General features: G+C 37.9%; 1 protein-coding gene across 2 annotated transcripts in view; it reads left to right on the top strand.

Moving 5' to 3' along the window:
* The window catches only part of PTPRN2 (protein tyrosine phosphatase receptor type N2), a 4238418-nt gene that overhangs the window by 502149 nt on the left and 3721126 nt on the right, over window positions 1–15143 (top strand). The window lies entirely within an intron of this gene.

Here is a 15143-nt window from a genome sequence, read left to right as displayed (position 1 = left end):
ACATCTGTAAAACAAACAGCACCAGAAACACTATATCCAAGGATATGAACTTTGTCTGAAACATAAACAGAACATGCTGGAGAGACCGATATGTGTCTCAAAAGAACCCCGTGCTAAGGAATAAGCGTCCCATCTGCATGAAGCAGAGTTCATCCCTACCCTTTTCAAATGAAACCTTGATCAGCGGATGAGAATTTGCAAATTCACTCCTGGCTTAGCCCCCATGGACCTGATGGACAGAGGTCTACAGTAAGTGAATTAATCCCCAACTAGTATAGCCCAGACATAACCCTTAGCTACTTCTTTACTAACATGTCCCACCATATAGGCATCCAAGAACTTGGTTAGGTTGCACAGCTAGGCTTGTATGGACCCTGGTGGTCATTAGCCTATTATAAACCTATGAACCTAATCAGTGCTTACTTGTAATGTTTCTGAGCCTGACCATTCCTAAACTATGTTTTATAATCTTAACATTATCCAGTGTGTCATATAATTCTTTAAACATGGGCATGTTCATCTACACTACTCATCCTTAAAAATGCACGAATGCAGTCAAAGCTAACATGGGTGGATCTCAGAAGTACAGAGGTCTGATCTTGAATCAGTACAGAAATTGCTGCCATACACTAAGTTTATTCTCTGTACTTTTGCATGATCAAAGCTAGTACTGTCTAGTCAATATCCTCATGAAACACAACAAATCACACATTAAGAGAAATACACCAGCTGTACTTACCTGTTAGCGCTTCCATATTCATTACATGTTCTTTGCCATATTATGTCCCATTTGTCAGTTTTTGAAAAGCCTAACTACTGAAATCTTATTATGCCTAAACCATTTAAATGAAAGTCAACAAAGTATTTTTACCTTCTTTATTTCATTTTTCTTTTACAGACTGGATGAATAAGTATATATTTATGACTAGATTGTGGTAGCATCTCCAATTATATATCAGAATTGATGCAAGCAGAAAAAATTGCTACAGTCATGTTTATGAACTTTATTTCCATTGTATAAATTTTCTTTCCTTTTCTTCTAGAGATGGGTAAGCCAGTTAGAGGGTAGTTGTGATAGTATAGTTTGTGTGATGTATGAAATTGAGAGTAATATTTTATATTGGTAGGCTCTGTCTTGGACCTCTCCTGTTTGGCATTTACTTTTCGTAAGTAAAGGCCAATACCAAAGGGCTCTGGCTGACTAAGTTTGCAGATGACTACAAGCTAGGAGCAGTCACTGAGTCCCCAAATGACTTAGTCATCCTGCAGGAAGGTTTGTCTCAAATAAATAACTGGTGTCAAAATCATGGACTGAAACTAAATGCCAAAAAATGCATTATTGTTTTGTTTGTGAAATCATCTACCCCAGGAACTACCACATTGACAATATGCCCCTAAGAGCTGATCCAGTTGTTTGGGATTTGGGAACTTATGTGGACAGTGACCTAACTGTTGACCAACATCTGTCTATTGTTGTAAGAAAGTCTTTCTGTATTACACAGCTTATAAACAAAGGGATTGTGTCTAGATCTAGGGATGTCATTGTCCCCTTTACTCAGCCCTCATTAGGCAGCCTTTGAATATAATGTCCCTTTGGCATGTATCTGTCCAGACACGTGCAACAACTGGAATGCCCAAAGAGATACATGGCCTAAAGAACATGTCCAACATGGACTGACTCAAAGCCCTGAAAACATACTTGGTATCCTACAGACTGCTAAGAGGTGACCTGTGTCTGGCATGTAAGGCATCATCTGAGCCATTACTGGTGGATTTACTGTACATCAGCAAGTCATAAGGTATCAGAAATACTCAGTCTAGGGATCTAAACCTGTTCTGCAGCATCAACAGAACAGTTTGGTGGGGCAGGTATATCTCACAGAGGATACCGCTGCTGTGGAACAGATTCCCATCCACATTAAACAAAGTTCATACCTGTCCATTTTCAAGTGCAGCTTAGATCTATGGATGGAAAACTACCAATGGACAGAGGCAGCTCCTAAATGCTTTGTCTCATGCATGGGTCCCCTCAAATTATCTATAGTATTATCCCAGTTATTCTCATTTGGGTAATGTATAATTATCGACCATGGGATGGGTAAGGCCAATCTGTAACTAAATAGGATAGGTTATTTTGTGCACAAAAGGGGAAATTGGCTAGGCTTAAAATGGCCCTAAAGGGCAGCTATGCTAGTACTTACCTTTGACCCTATACCGTTATCCTGAGGGAAGATATCCTGTGAGTCATAATGCACCCACTGAACAACTGAATAAACCACTGAAGTTAAATATGACCTACACATACAAAATTACATTAAAAAAAAAAACTCATCAAAAACTAGGGATGCTTTATAGAGCCAAACACATTCTTACCAATGCAGCTAAAACTGCGTTGGCCACTACTTACCTCCTCCCTTCACTACTTTATGACCCCCCATACTTTCTAACCTCCAGCCCCCCCCAAAAAAAACAGAACTATAATAAAGTTACTAAATTTACAGCAAATACCCCTTTCAGAATCCTTCACAGCAGAGCTTTAAAAACCCCAAATTGGTTAGAACTCCCCAAACAACTAAGATAAGTATAGTGTCTTACCATCTACAATATCAGTCAACATCCTTCTGCATGGCCTGCACTAAATACTATCCTACATTGCTATGTTCCCACTTGGACTTTACAGTCAAATGACCAAAACTTCTTCCTCTCCATAAACCATTCATATCTGCTGGGCATACACTATACTCATACTGTGTGACCAAAGCTTGGAAATCCATACCTGTATCCATCAGGTCAAGAACCTTTTTCCATTGCTTTAAAAACACTGTAAAAAATGTCCTAGCCAAAACATGGCTGTCGTCCAGTTGCACCCCAGGTTATTTGTAACCACCTAATAATGCATCCTGTCCTATTTCTCCAGTCTTTACTCACTCCCTAACTTCTACCATTCTTCCTTCACTGGCTCTTTTCCTGTACTTTCTATCTCACTACCTGCTATCTAACAAAACTTGCTCTTGTAGCCCTTCACTGTCTTACTACTTGCATTCACTAATTTCTCAGTTCTAAATCATAGCCATATTTGAGGTATTTTTTTATTAACCAACATTATTATACTGTGTCTAATCTGTTATAAATGTTTAAACTGTAAATCTTCTGTCTTACTTTAAGACTTGTAATATTATCGATCACAATGTTATCTTTTTGTTACTGTGAAGCTTTTTTCCCCACGCCTTTGCTGAAAATGGGCAACTGCCCATTCAGACTTTCCTGGTAAACAAATATGATTAAGTAAATAAATATTTCATTTAAATTCTAAAGCCTTTGAACAAGCCAACTAAAGCAACTTGAAAAACTACAAAAATGTCTTACCTGAAAAGTCATAAGATGTGAAAACTTGAACTATTCTGATAGACTTCAGGAATTTTCTTTATATTCTGTTTTTACAACTAATTTATAATGTCCTCTGCTTGGTCTGTAAGGAAATCCTTTAAATTTGGTGCCTGGAATGAAGTATAGGTGGCACTAATATCACATACAGGGGCATAAAACTAAAAATAAATAAAAAACTGAAGGCTGTATTACATAGTGCCTTTTATGATGTCAGAGAACTTCCTCTCACAGTCAGAACAAGTTTTAACTTTTACAAGTTTTAAGATGAAGGCATTAACTTCATTCAAAAATAATCTTTTTTTTATTTTTTTATCCTTCAAAAATAGTGTAGAACATGCAAAGATGGAGTTTTGGTAGTTAAGTTTCTTGAAAATCAGTAGATTCTAAATGTGACAGTTGAACCTGGGAACCTTTGTTTTTCTTCATGTGGGACATTGAAGTGTATAATTTAAAATGATTCCGGTGTACTCACAATGAAGTTTAATGCAGTTTCCTTGTCAGTTAATTGAAAACATCTACTGTCACTTGTGTCTAGACAATTAGTTTTTAACTAGATATATAGCTGAAGTGCTTTAGATAATAGGGGTATTACATCTCATTGGGGTAGATAAGTGGGTTATCAGCCAACAGAACCAATGACTGTTCATCTTCAGCAGTATTAACCTCCCTCATGTCCAAATGAGCTTGAATCATGGGACTCAATTATTAGGCAGAGCGTACACATGCTTGTCTAGTTATCTCAGATACTGGAAAAGGAGAAGCACGTATCCCATGATCTCTACTTGTTTATAATTATCTTTTTAAATATATTGTATTATTGTGATTAAGTTAGGCAGAAACTGCTATTCTTTGTTAGGTTTGTAACAAGAAATTCTAGTCAGTCCTTTCAAAAGCCTCCTAAGCATCCAGGTTGAGGTTAATAAGGAGCTGTGAACTTTCTAAGCAATTGTGATTAGAGACAAAGTTGTTTTAATGTTGTTGTAAATTTCTCTTTGTTGAATGAATCCATTTTTGGTCATCTTGCACAAATGACCTAAGAACTGGTGATGTCCATACTTTTATCAAAGAAGCAAATATGTTATAAATATGATTTAATGATACAAACCTGTTCAGGACTGGAAGAGAAGTTTATTCACCCATCTTAGCTATAGATGATTTTATGATTTCTGTCCATGAATCAGTTGCTTTTTCCCAGGTATATGTCTTTGTTTGCTAGGTGAATCACAGGGAGTAATAAGTAAGGAAAAATGAATGAAGTTCATGCCAAGGGTAATCTGGACTAGGTGCCTTGAGAGCAGCAGTAGATTTAATTATTCCATTCTTAATGATCTGAGCATTAAATGTAACTATATGTTCTAACAGCTGGACTGGGAGCTTGATGGAGAAAATAAAGTCAACCTGTTGTTGCTTTAATGGGGGTCCATTTTGTTCTTTGAACCTTATTGCGATGAAATGGAAAACATTAAAATGGTCTCACTAATTGTTTTTTGAGCAATAGACCAACTTACAAAGTAGGATTGCAGAACAACACACTCCCAGGGTTCTGATCTTGGAGTTACACTTAGAGGTATAGTGGTATGTGGTGGGTATGGGAACTGCAAACATGTTTTTGCTTTAATGTTTTAGTTAATGATGCATTTTGCTGCACTGAATGGTAAATCTGTGAAAGGCAAAAAATTCCACTGATATACTTGGGTGGGGGGTTATAGGGTAAACTATTTAGGTACCACCTTTCAGTCAGGTAAGTTACCCGAACTCATACAGAATACTTTAGTCTTTGCTAGAAGTTTCTAGGAAAGCAGTTGGTAGACATTAGATTGAACTGGCTCTGTATCTACACTGTCATTTAAGAGGGGTATCAGCTGATAAAGTTTACAAATTGCACCTGTTTTCCAACTTTCTCACAAGAAACTTACCTTCAAATAATGGGTAATATTTTGCTAGTTATCATGTTACATATCTCAGGATATAAATATGGTTTAGCTCATTAGCAGCAACAGTGTACTTTAAATAGGCATTTTATGTGTAAAATGTGATTCTTCTGATGTTATTAATTAAATAGCTTCAGGCTGAGGATAACAGATCCCTGTTTAATGAAAAGGATATACCAGCTAAGATTAAATATTTGATCTTCAGTGGAAGCCTGTAAACAGCTGTACATACTTCAACTTCTGAATATTTAAAAGGCATAATTCTCTTATTTGGAGGTTTGCTGATATTAGTGACATACTTTCTGTACCACAGTTGTTTATGATTGTCATGGTTCACTTAAGGCTGGCTTCAATGCATGGCCTTTCAAGAGCATTTAAGAAGCTGCCCAAAATACCCATAGGCTTGAAAAATCACAGTGCAATGTTAGTACATTGAACTTTCCTACAGCCATATGTGTTCATTAAGGTGGCACTAATTTACAAGTAACAACACAATTTGTGAATTATTTTACATGCTACCTCTTGGGAGACCACCATATTTATTGAGGCAAATATTAAGCAAAAATAACTGCCTGTAAATTTAGCCACAGTCAGCTTAGGAGTATATTGTGTAGAGTGTTGTAATGCTGGCATCTACTTTTACTGCCTGCTAGGTGGTAGTTACTATATAATGAGTGATATAAAAGAACTAATGCACTTATATGGTAACATCTCGATAGGTAGAGACACCAGAATATTGACAGCAAGAAAGTTGACTGTAAAAGGTTGTCTTATACAAAAGGTGGATAATTGTGTGAGATTGACAGTCCTCAAGTGAGGGAATATTCCCTTTCTCTGGGGATTGTATGATCTTAGAATTAGTTAGCAGGGGGTGTGGGGGATGCAGGGGTTAGTTTGTTTTTTGTTGGTTGCATGTAGCAAGGATTGTACTTATACTTGTGTGGTTTAGAGTTGCATTTCTGATGTTAACCTTTTGCAGTTGACTTTCTTGTTGTCAACATTGTGGTGTATTAATCTGGTGAGGTAGATACATACATATATATATATATATATATATATATATATATATATATGTTTTTTTTTTCAAACACTTTACATTTTATCTTGACAATAATATCATTCAGTGAATCTTACATTACTAAATAAAGAATCAAACTGGCGAACCTCCAGTTGGGAGGTGACAACACTATCCGCTGAGTCACTATGCTGCTCTTCATATATATGATCTCTTTTATGTATTATAGTAAAACTCTGAAACCTTGGAATTAATATGGAATAATACTCAAACTACTGAACCCAAAGGGAAGCACTCGGCTATGGGTAACAAATTCACAGAAGAGGGGAAGCCGTAAAATGGTAGACATAGAAAAATAAAAAAATCATGGCGTCATTGTTAATGCTACACCATTAGCTCCCTAGTGGCACATTCATGCTTAACTTTGCATGCTTCATTTATGTGTATGAATGCAAAACACGTTGGAAAGATTAAGTTAAGGTGCAGTAAATGCCTGTGAGCTTCAGGAAGAGTTAATTTAGCATGAGATGGGTTTGGAGGGGGTCTGTCAGCGTGGATGTTGTTGTGTTTAGTGAAATAACATTTGGCACTTTTTAAAAAGAATGAGAAATTTCTTGCTCCCAACTCCAAACCCACCCTTACCCAAGCCTATCTCCTTCCATGTCTCCTCTATGCCTCCCCTATCCTAACTCACCTCCAGTCAAACCTTCTCTCCAAACTAGAACAAGCTTACAATAACATAGCCAGATTCGCCAGTAACCAACCTTATAAATTGCATCATTACTTTGTCCTGAAATAGCTTCAATGGCTAGAATTCCCCCAGCTCCTACTACTTGCCCAGCTGCAGCAGACACACTCCCTATTCAAAAAACGGCTAGCCTGCCCATCACTCTTTACCTTAGTATTCCCCTTTACCCCAGCCCACTCTCTTCATAGTTCCAACCAGCACCTTCTAGACATCTATAAATCCAACAAAACTTAAGGTAAACTCCTCTATAAACACTCTGTATCCCTTACATGGAATAGGCTACCACCTCACATTCGTAGCATCACTAGTTCCAGCTGCTTTAAAAGTGAAGTCAAGCACTACTTTCTGAACTCAAAAGCCTGTCCTTGCCTAAATCCTCCATAATCTGCATTTTCCTTTCTTTTCACTACCTGTCTACATCTAATAATTAAACGACTAATCTGGACGGCGTAGTGGTACAGCGGTAGCATTGTCGCCTCACAGAAAGAGTATCCCTGGTTTGATTCTTGGCTGGAGTACCTTCTGTGCGGAGTATACATGTCCTCCCTGCGTTCATGTGGGTTTACTCCCACATTACAAAGACATGCATCTGGAGGATTTCTTCCCAGGCCTCTGCTGAAAATTGGCTTCATTCCAAATCGGACTTTCCCGGGTAACAAATCTTAAATAAATAAATAATCTGCTCACTAGACAATACTACATTATGCTACTTGGGAAAGGTATGCCATTATTGTAAATACTAAAATGTACTTGTATTTACTTCATTTTGTTTTATTTTTATTAGTTATTAATTTCTCCTGATTACTGCATATGTAATTTTTGCTTATGTTGTATTGTTGCACTGTTTTTCTTGGGTTTTGTATATTGCCTACTATGTTATCTTTTTATGTTTGTATTGCTGGAGCTTTTCTCCTCAGGTCTCCACTGAAAATGAACCATTGGCTCAGATGGACTAACCCGGTTAACAAATGTGAAATAAATAAATAAAACGGTCTATCTTAACTTCTTTTTTCATTGTGATATAGCATTTGTTGTTTTTGAAATTGAAAGATTAAAGATGAGCAGTATAGCAGAGGAGTAAAACCCTGGCTATCTTAAAAAAGTGTGTTTTTTTTTAAAATTCTCTTATTCCTTGTGTTGTTTCATAGTCACATAAAGCCATGAATATTACCAAAGAGCCTGACATCAAATGTTTCTCGTCTTGCTCTTTTGTGTTGTAACTATTCAGTCAAATGCAATATTTTAGAAGAAACATGTCCTGAGTTTAGACTAATGAGTTACCAGCAGATTTCATTTTGCTTCTGTTTATAAATGTGAATGCATTACACAGCCAGAAATGTGCACACTTACCATGAAGTATGGGCCATATCATCAAAGCTAGGACTTTACAATGGAGAGTGGATGTGGAAATATTAATAGCTAATGTGCGTATTCAGTGCTTCTGCCACACAGCAAGAGGTTCTTAGTTTGGTTCTCTGCTGAGGTACCATCTATGCATAGTCTGCATGTCCTCCCAGTGTTTGTTTGGTTTTTCCCAGGGTCCTCTAGTTTCCTTCCTTCCAGATTCAAAAGACATGTAATAAGGTGAATCAGGGACTCTAAATTGCCTGAAGGTGTGAGTGTGAGTGTGTGTGTGTGTGTGTGTGTGTGTGTGTGTGTGTGTGTGTGTGTGTGTGTGTGTGTGATATGGAAGAAGACCTGGTAACCTACTTCTATTTCTCCCTTTCCTCTGAGAACTGTGGCTGTCAGCGGGGTCACTCTAGGAGTCAGATGCGACTCATATTGGGGGGGCAAGCAAGTATGTATACATTACCCACAGCTGGCACAATTGCTAAATGAGTTTTGTTGACTGTGAATAGTGTAGTATTGTCATGATATATATATATGGTTTCTGCTTTATGACCTGTTTGTATGCAAAATTGGTTATTTAACCAGCCTACTTACTTGCTTAACAAATATAAGATAAATAATATTTCAGCTTCAGTGTTGTGTCGTACACAGCTGACCATATAACCCTTTTCTCCATCAGTATATATTTACATTTAGATTGATGCCTTTATGGATTTATTGTTTTTTAATGTATTAACTTTTGGGGTAGCTCTTGACTGTGATCCTTTGAACAACGAGACTGTGACTTAGGCGAATAATCATACTACATTCTTTTCCCGTACTCTGAGGTGCAATCATCTCAGAGATATCATATTTAAATAGTGGATTTTAGTATCAGGGGTATGAGAGTGTAGCCTCCCATGGTGGGTGAAGCCCCCTTCTGAAGAACTCCATTTATGGTTTTACAGTGAGTTTCAACACTCACTATATTTCCTGTCAAAAATGTTTATTTTTTGGACTTGCAGAGTGTAGAATGACATGTCTTGAACATCTACTAGGAAGCCTAACTTTTTTGGAAGTACAGTTTGCCTCTACTACCTGTTGATCATCAGCCAAGTCCTGGCCAATTATCTGATTTATTCCCTGTCATGAGGGTAAGGGTTTACCTGAAGGGACCATTGTTCAGGCAGCCATCAGGGGTGGTTAGTGATGCTTCATTATGTAGCCATATCTCAGATTCAAGCTCAGTGAAGCTTCAGGGAGAGGTCCTGTAATGCACTGACTGTGAAGGATGTCTCACTCACTTCTGCAAGTGATGTTTCCTTTAAGCAGTTCTGCTCTCCCTCTGCAGCATGGAAGATGGTTTCTCCGGTCTCAGCCACTGAAATCTCATATTTCTGTGTGCTTCTGAGTACACAAAAACCTTCTTAAACCCCAGGAAGAGGTGAGCCTGACTCCTACCATGTCTGGATTGCTAAACTGAACCCCAGTCACCTAAGTCATTGTCAAGGGTCCATCCCTCTCTGCTGTTGTGCCAGGCAGGTAGCCCATTTTTGGATATATGTATGAGATCTTAAAATTTTGCATCTGAAGAATTCCTCTATATCCCTTCAACTTTGTATAGTTTAAGATTTGTATTGTAACTGCAGCTGGAATGTTGTATACAAAATCTGTTTTCTGTCTAGTTTTTATGCTCAAGCCCTTTGCTCTCCAGGTCACCAGCACACAACTGCAATATATCACCTCTATAATGAAACAGAATGCGGTATTTGATGTTTATACTGTAGACATACATCAAAAGTCTTGTGTATATTCTAACTTCCCATACTTCTGTCTGTGTTGTGTTGTGTTAATATTACCCTTTGTAACTGTTCACCCACAGACTGTTAAGAGCAGTTTGTTGTAGAACCTGCTAAGGTGCATGCATTTAAACTGGAAATATTGCAAATGCTATCTGCCTATTGTGCACCTAAATACTGATATGTATAATGCCTCAGCCTTCTTGGCTGGGGTCATGGCTGAAAACGGTCTTCTGCCCAGCCCACCCACACAATAAACAAAGTGAAATAAACAAATGAATGAATGCTTTCACTCAGGTGCTTTATTTACCTATGTGGAAAAAAATAATTTGGATTTAGCCAGATAAGTAAGTTGTGTTGTGCAACATTCATTTTAGTTTAAAGCATCTACCACCAGATGCTGAGTATATCAATACATTGGTTATATCTATTATTAAACTGATGGCATTGAAATGAACATGCAATTGTTGTCTGTAATTAGTCTACTACAGAGCTTTGGCAAACTGGTCATTCAAAGCCATGGTCTTTGTGTAATTCACAATTTTCAAATTTCCAGAAATAAAAGCATTGTTCCTTGATTATTTATTTATTTATTTTTTGTTGGACAATAGAAATATGTGTTAATTTATTGTTCATTCCTGCAGCATTTAAAGAAATACCACCTGCTTAAATCAATATACTATAATAGTGCTACAGATTGCTGGCTGGATTCCAAAAGACTGAGGTTGGATGGCAATCATTGTAATACTAACCCAGCCCGATCCCTACAGCAAAGTACCACACACCAGAATAATGACCGACAATGGCAAAGTCTTCCTGAGTTACAGGCATTAAGAGATCACTGCCCCCTAATGAATCTGGTGAGTTCCTATTACATAATTGACAGCTTAGGTTTTTGAATGCTTAAACATCGACACCTAAGTGTCAAAAGCTTAGAATAGTGAATGGCCACATACTTGAATTCTTTCCTCGGGAAAGAATTTGCTCTGCCATTATCAGGGATTTGCCCTTTCCCCAATGTAGAGTGATCTTGGAGTTGGTATATTTAGTTGGGGGGGGTGTGGGGGGCAAAGCCCCCTACTATGTTTGGGTTTTTCTTCTTTATTTTGTTTCAGGATGGCCTAGCGAATTCTTTCTCGAGGAAAGAATTCACATATGTGGCCATTCGATATTGTAAGGTTTCGACGCTTCGGTGTCGCTGTTTAAACATTCGACAATCTAAGCTGTCAATTGCATGATATAGACCCAATCTGGCAATACAAAGCTCAGATAATGTGATTTTAGAACATTCGATGCTGATGAATTTCATCATCTGCTCTTGGCATTTTCTAGTTTTTGCCAAGACCAAAGCAGACACATAAGGGTAGCTTGCCCTGTCCATCCACCAGATATAGTTACTGGCTAGTTGACAGTACTGTGAACTGAGGTACCATGATGGTAGATAGATTGGCCATTATAGTAGGTAATAGGAAATGTCTCTATGGCAGGGGTGATCTGTCCTGCTACAACAGGGAACATCATGAGGATAAAGCTGAGGCACTAGGAATCAAGCTTTCTATATGCATGAGAGATGTGGAGCAGGGCTGGGGATTTGAAAGAACAGAAGGTAGAGAGTAGGAATATTATATTCACATCAGCACATGAATGGGGTCAACAGAAGTGTTTGCACCAAGTGATGAGAGACTAACTAAAGAATGTGGTTCTTAGAACCAAACTATGTAGGGTTGGATGGTATGTAGACATTTTTGTCACTTCTTTTTCTCCCTGTTAATATCTAAAAGACAACAGCCATATTCCTTCAGTTCTGTCAGGGGGTAGGGGTTCAACATCCCACACTAGGTGGTGAACATCTCATACTGGACAGGTGGTGCTGTATACTTTCTACTAATATAGAATGTAGCCACCATATTTGATTTTTCTTCGGTAGTAAGTTTTTGGGGAGAGTCACTACCTTCCCTTAAGGAATGGACACTCTCTGCCTTGAACAGTGCTTTGGAAACCCACTCCTTTACAGTCTTTTCTACTCCCTTACAACCACACCAGCAAGCGCAGTTTCCTAGCTACTTCGAAAGTGTATATCTGATCCTATACTGCAGTGACACTGTGATGGCAGGATTTCGTTGATTATAGTTGAAAATGCTGCCATGCATAAAGCATAAATTGACACACAGTACCAATTTAAAATTGACACACAGTACCAATTTATAGTTATCTCAAAATTCAGGGTAGTAAGAGTTGCCCACATTTTAGTATTGGGCATAGCGTATAGATTGCAATGAGAGCTTATCAAAGTCCTGTCTTGAAATCACTTGTGGTTAGGTGAGCATCAGACACTCATTGTAGTATGCTACAATGAGCATAAATTGCTGTGGAATCTGAGGGCAAGCTGTCATTTATCTGTAAATACAAATGCTTATTTAAATAGTATATATTACCCTCTAATAAGCATTTAATATCAGAACTGGTTTAAAAGGCTTAAGGGAGTTAATTTCACCTTAGTGTATTAGAAGCTGTATTTTATCCATTGGATGTCACACATATGGAGTGATGACATCACACACTAAGTCTTTGCTAGGCCCAAAGACAGAGGAAAGCGAACACGAGCATTGTACAGAATTCCAACACAAGCACTCAGCTGTTTACAAACATCAAAGGGAGATAAATGGAAGTGAAATTGCATTCCTAGCAGTAGAAAAGAAAAAAGAATGTGAAACACATGCAAAAACACTTGAATTGTTTTAAATTATCTTCAAGGACATTTAAATGAAGTTGTGCTATACACCTGCATGGGCAAGAAAGTACTGAGGAAAGTCACTGAATAGCATTAAATTCAGAGAAATCACCCATAAATTAAGTCTAGCAGACAGAACATAATCAACTTGTCTTTAACATCTAAGAAAAGAAAATATTAATTAAAATAATGTTAAAATGAAGCAAATTAGGTTAATTATACTAGACTAATTCAGTGAGATTGCTTTCTAAACATTTTATCGGACTGTTTTAGCTCTTTTGAAGTGTGAAACCTACTGCTTACACGATCTGCATATTATGCATCTTAGCAGTATTCAGTTTGAGATTTTCTGCCTGTAATATACATACATGTGTATAAATCTTGTCTTTAATACACATACATGTGTATATGTATATGTGGGTTTCATTCTGTCTCTTTCTCTCTTTCTCCATGTATGCAGAATACAGGGCTGCTCTTAGGTGAAATAAAGCAATAGACAAAGGACTCTGCCCCCCCCCTGCAGATACCATTGCCCCCATTTCTCCCTCTTCCCACTGTATGTGTGTGTGTGTGTGTGTGTGTGTGTGTGTGTGTGTGTGTGTGTGTGATATATATATATATATATATATATATATATATATATATATATATATATATATAGTTAATATACGTTTGTTTCATTTCTCTCTCTCTTTCTGTTTTTCTCCATGTATGTAGAATACAGGGCTGCCCTTAGATGAAATAGAGGCCTAGACAAAGGACTATGTTGCACCTGTCTCTACTGTCCTCCACCCCCCCCATTGCAGATATACCATTGACCCCCATTTCTCCCTCTTGGATTGCGATACCAACCGGAAATATTATTTATTTGATGTTTTTGCACACTTTGTGTTGTTCTTCAGCTTTTTTCCTCCTTAAGACTGCAGTGTAATAAGTGCAGAGAAAGATTTAAACTGGGGGTCTTTGGTTTTAGATGCTGTGATTTGCATTTTTAGAGCTTCTTCCCAATGTTTTCAATATTTTGATCAAGTGATGGTCTGAACTAAAATCATGATTAAGTAAAGAAATTCTGTCTTGCTGTTTTCTTTTAAGGAAGAAGTAAGTTGTGGTCAAGACTTAATGTTCAAAGATGACACATTAGTATTTCTGAATAAAAAAAAAGAAAAAAAAGATAAATGCTTTTGAGAACATTCTCTGCCCCCCCCCCTCCTTCTGGTATTAGATTGTGATGAAAGTAAAATAGCAAATGGTCACAGATGTGTTTATTTCAAGTTTGTGCAGTCATAATTATACACACCATGTGTCCTTGCCATTACCCCAAAAGGCAGCTATATTCTGTGTAGCCATCTAAACCTGTTTATGTTTTCATATTTCATGGTCATATATCATTATGGTTTAAGGTTCCTGAGAGCACCCCGGCACTACTAGACTATAACTCATACCATACCTTCTGGCCACAGAACCAGCACCGAAACACAAAAGGTGGGGGTGTATCCATATTCATCAAGGATACCCACACCTCCAGGTTAGTGGTGCAGCACAATGCATCAGAGATCATCCATATAAACTGGGAGAACTACCAGTCTGGTGAACCCCTGCCATAAACAAGCTATACAAAAGAAGGAGGAAACTAGTACAGAAAAGAGTAAAATCCCAAGAAGGAAAGACATCCCTGATCAGTATCAGCAAGAAACTACAATTCCTCATTAAATCATCCAAGGCTAGTTTCGAAAGAAAAATTGCTAATGACTCCAAAGATAACCACAAAGCGTTCTTTAACTATGTCAAGAACCTAAGTGGAAACTCTCAGATCTGCTCTGAGTTAGTGCAGAATGGCACAAAATACACTGAACCAACTGATATTGCCAACATTCTGGCAGACAGGTTTAGTGCAAACCTCACCCCCTTCTCACCCCCTAAAGGACCCATAACCATACCAGAAGAATGTAGGGCCCCATCAGTCACTGACTTACAGGTTAAAACAGCCCTATCCAAAGCCAAAAACACAGCTTCAATGGGACCGGACGATGTTCACAGACTGTGTCTTACAAGAGCTCCAAAATGAACTAACCCCTCACCTAAACACACTGTTCAAACTCAGCCTCTCTACAGGCTACGTACCCACAGACTGGTGCACAGCAACAGTTATCCCACACCACAAAGGTGGAGTCAAAATGGACCCTGGGAATTATCGCCCTATAAA

The sequence above is a fragment of the Protopterus annectens genome, chromosome 2.part1 (genome assembly GCF_019279795.1).
Source record: "Protopterus annectens isolate FY-2018-M chromosome 2.part1, PAN1.0, whole genome shotgun sequence".
Classification (NCBI taxonomy): domain Eukaryota; kingdom Metazoa; phylum Chordata; order Ceratodontiformes; family Protopteridae; genus Protopterus; species Protopterus annectens.
The sequence above is the reverse complement of the archived record's forward strand: the minus strand, read 5'-3'. Positions and strand labels throughout refer to the sequence as shown.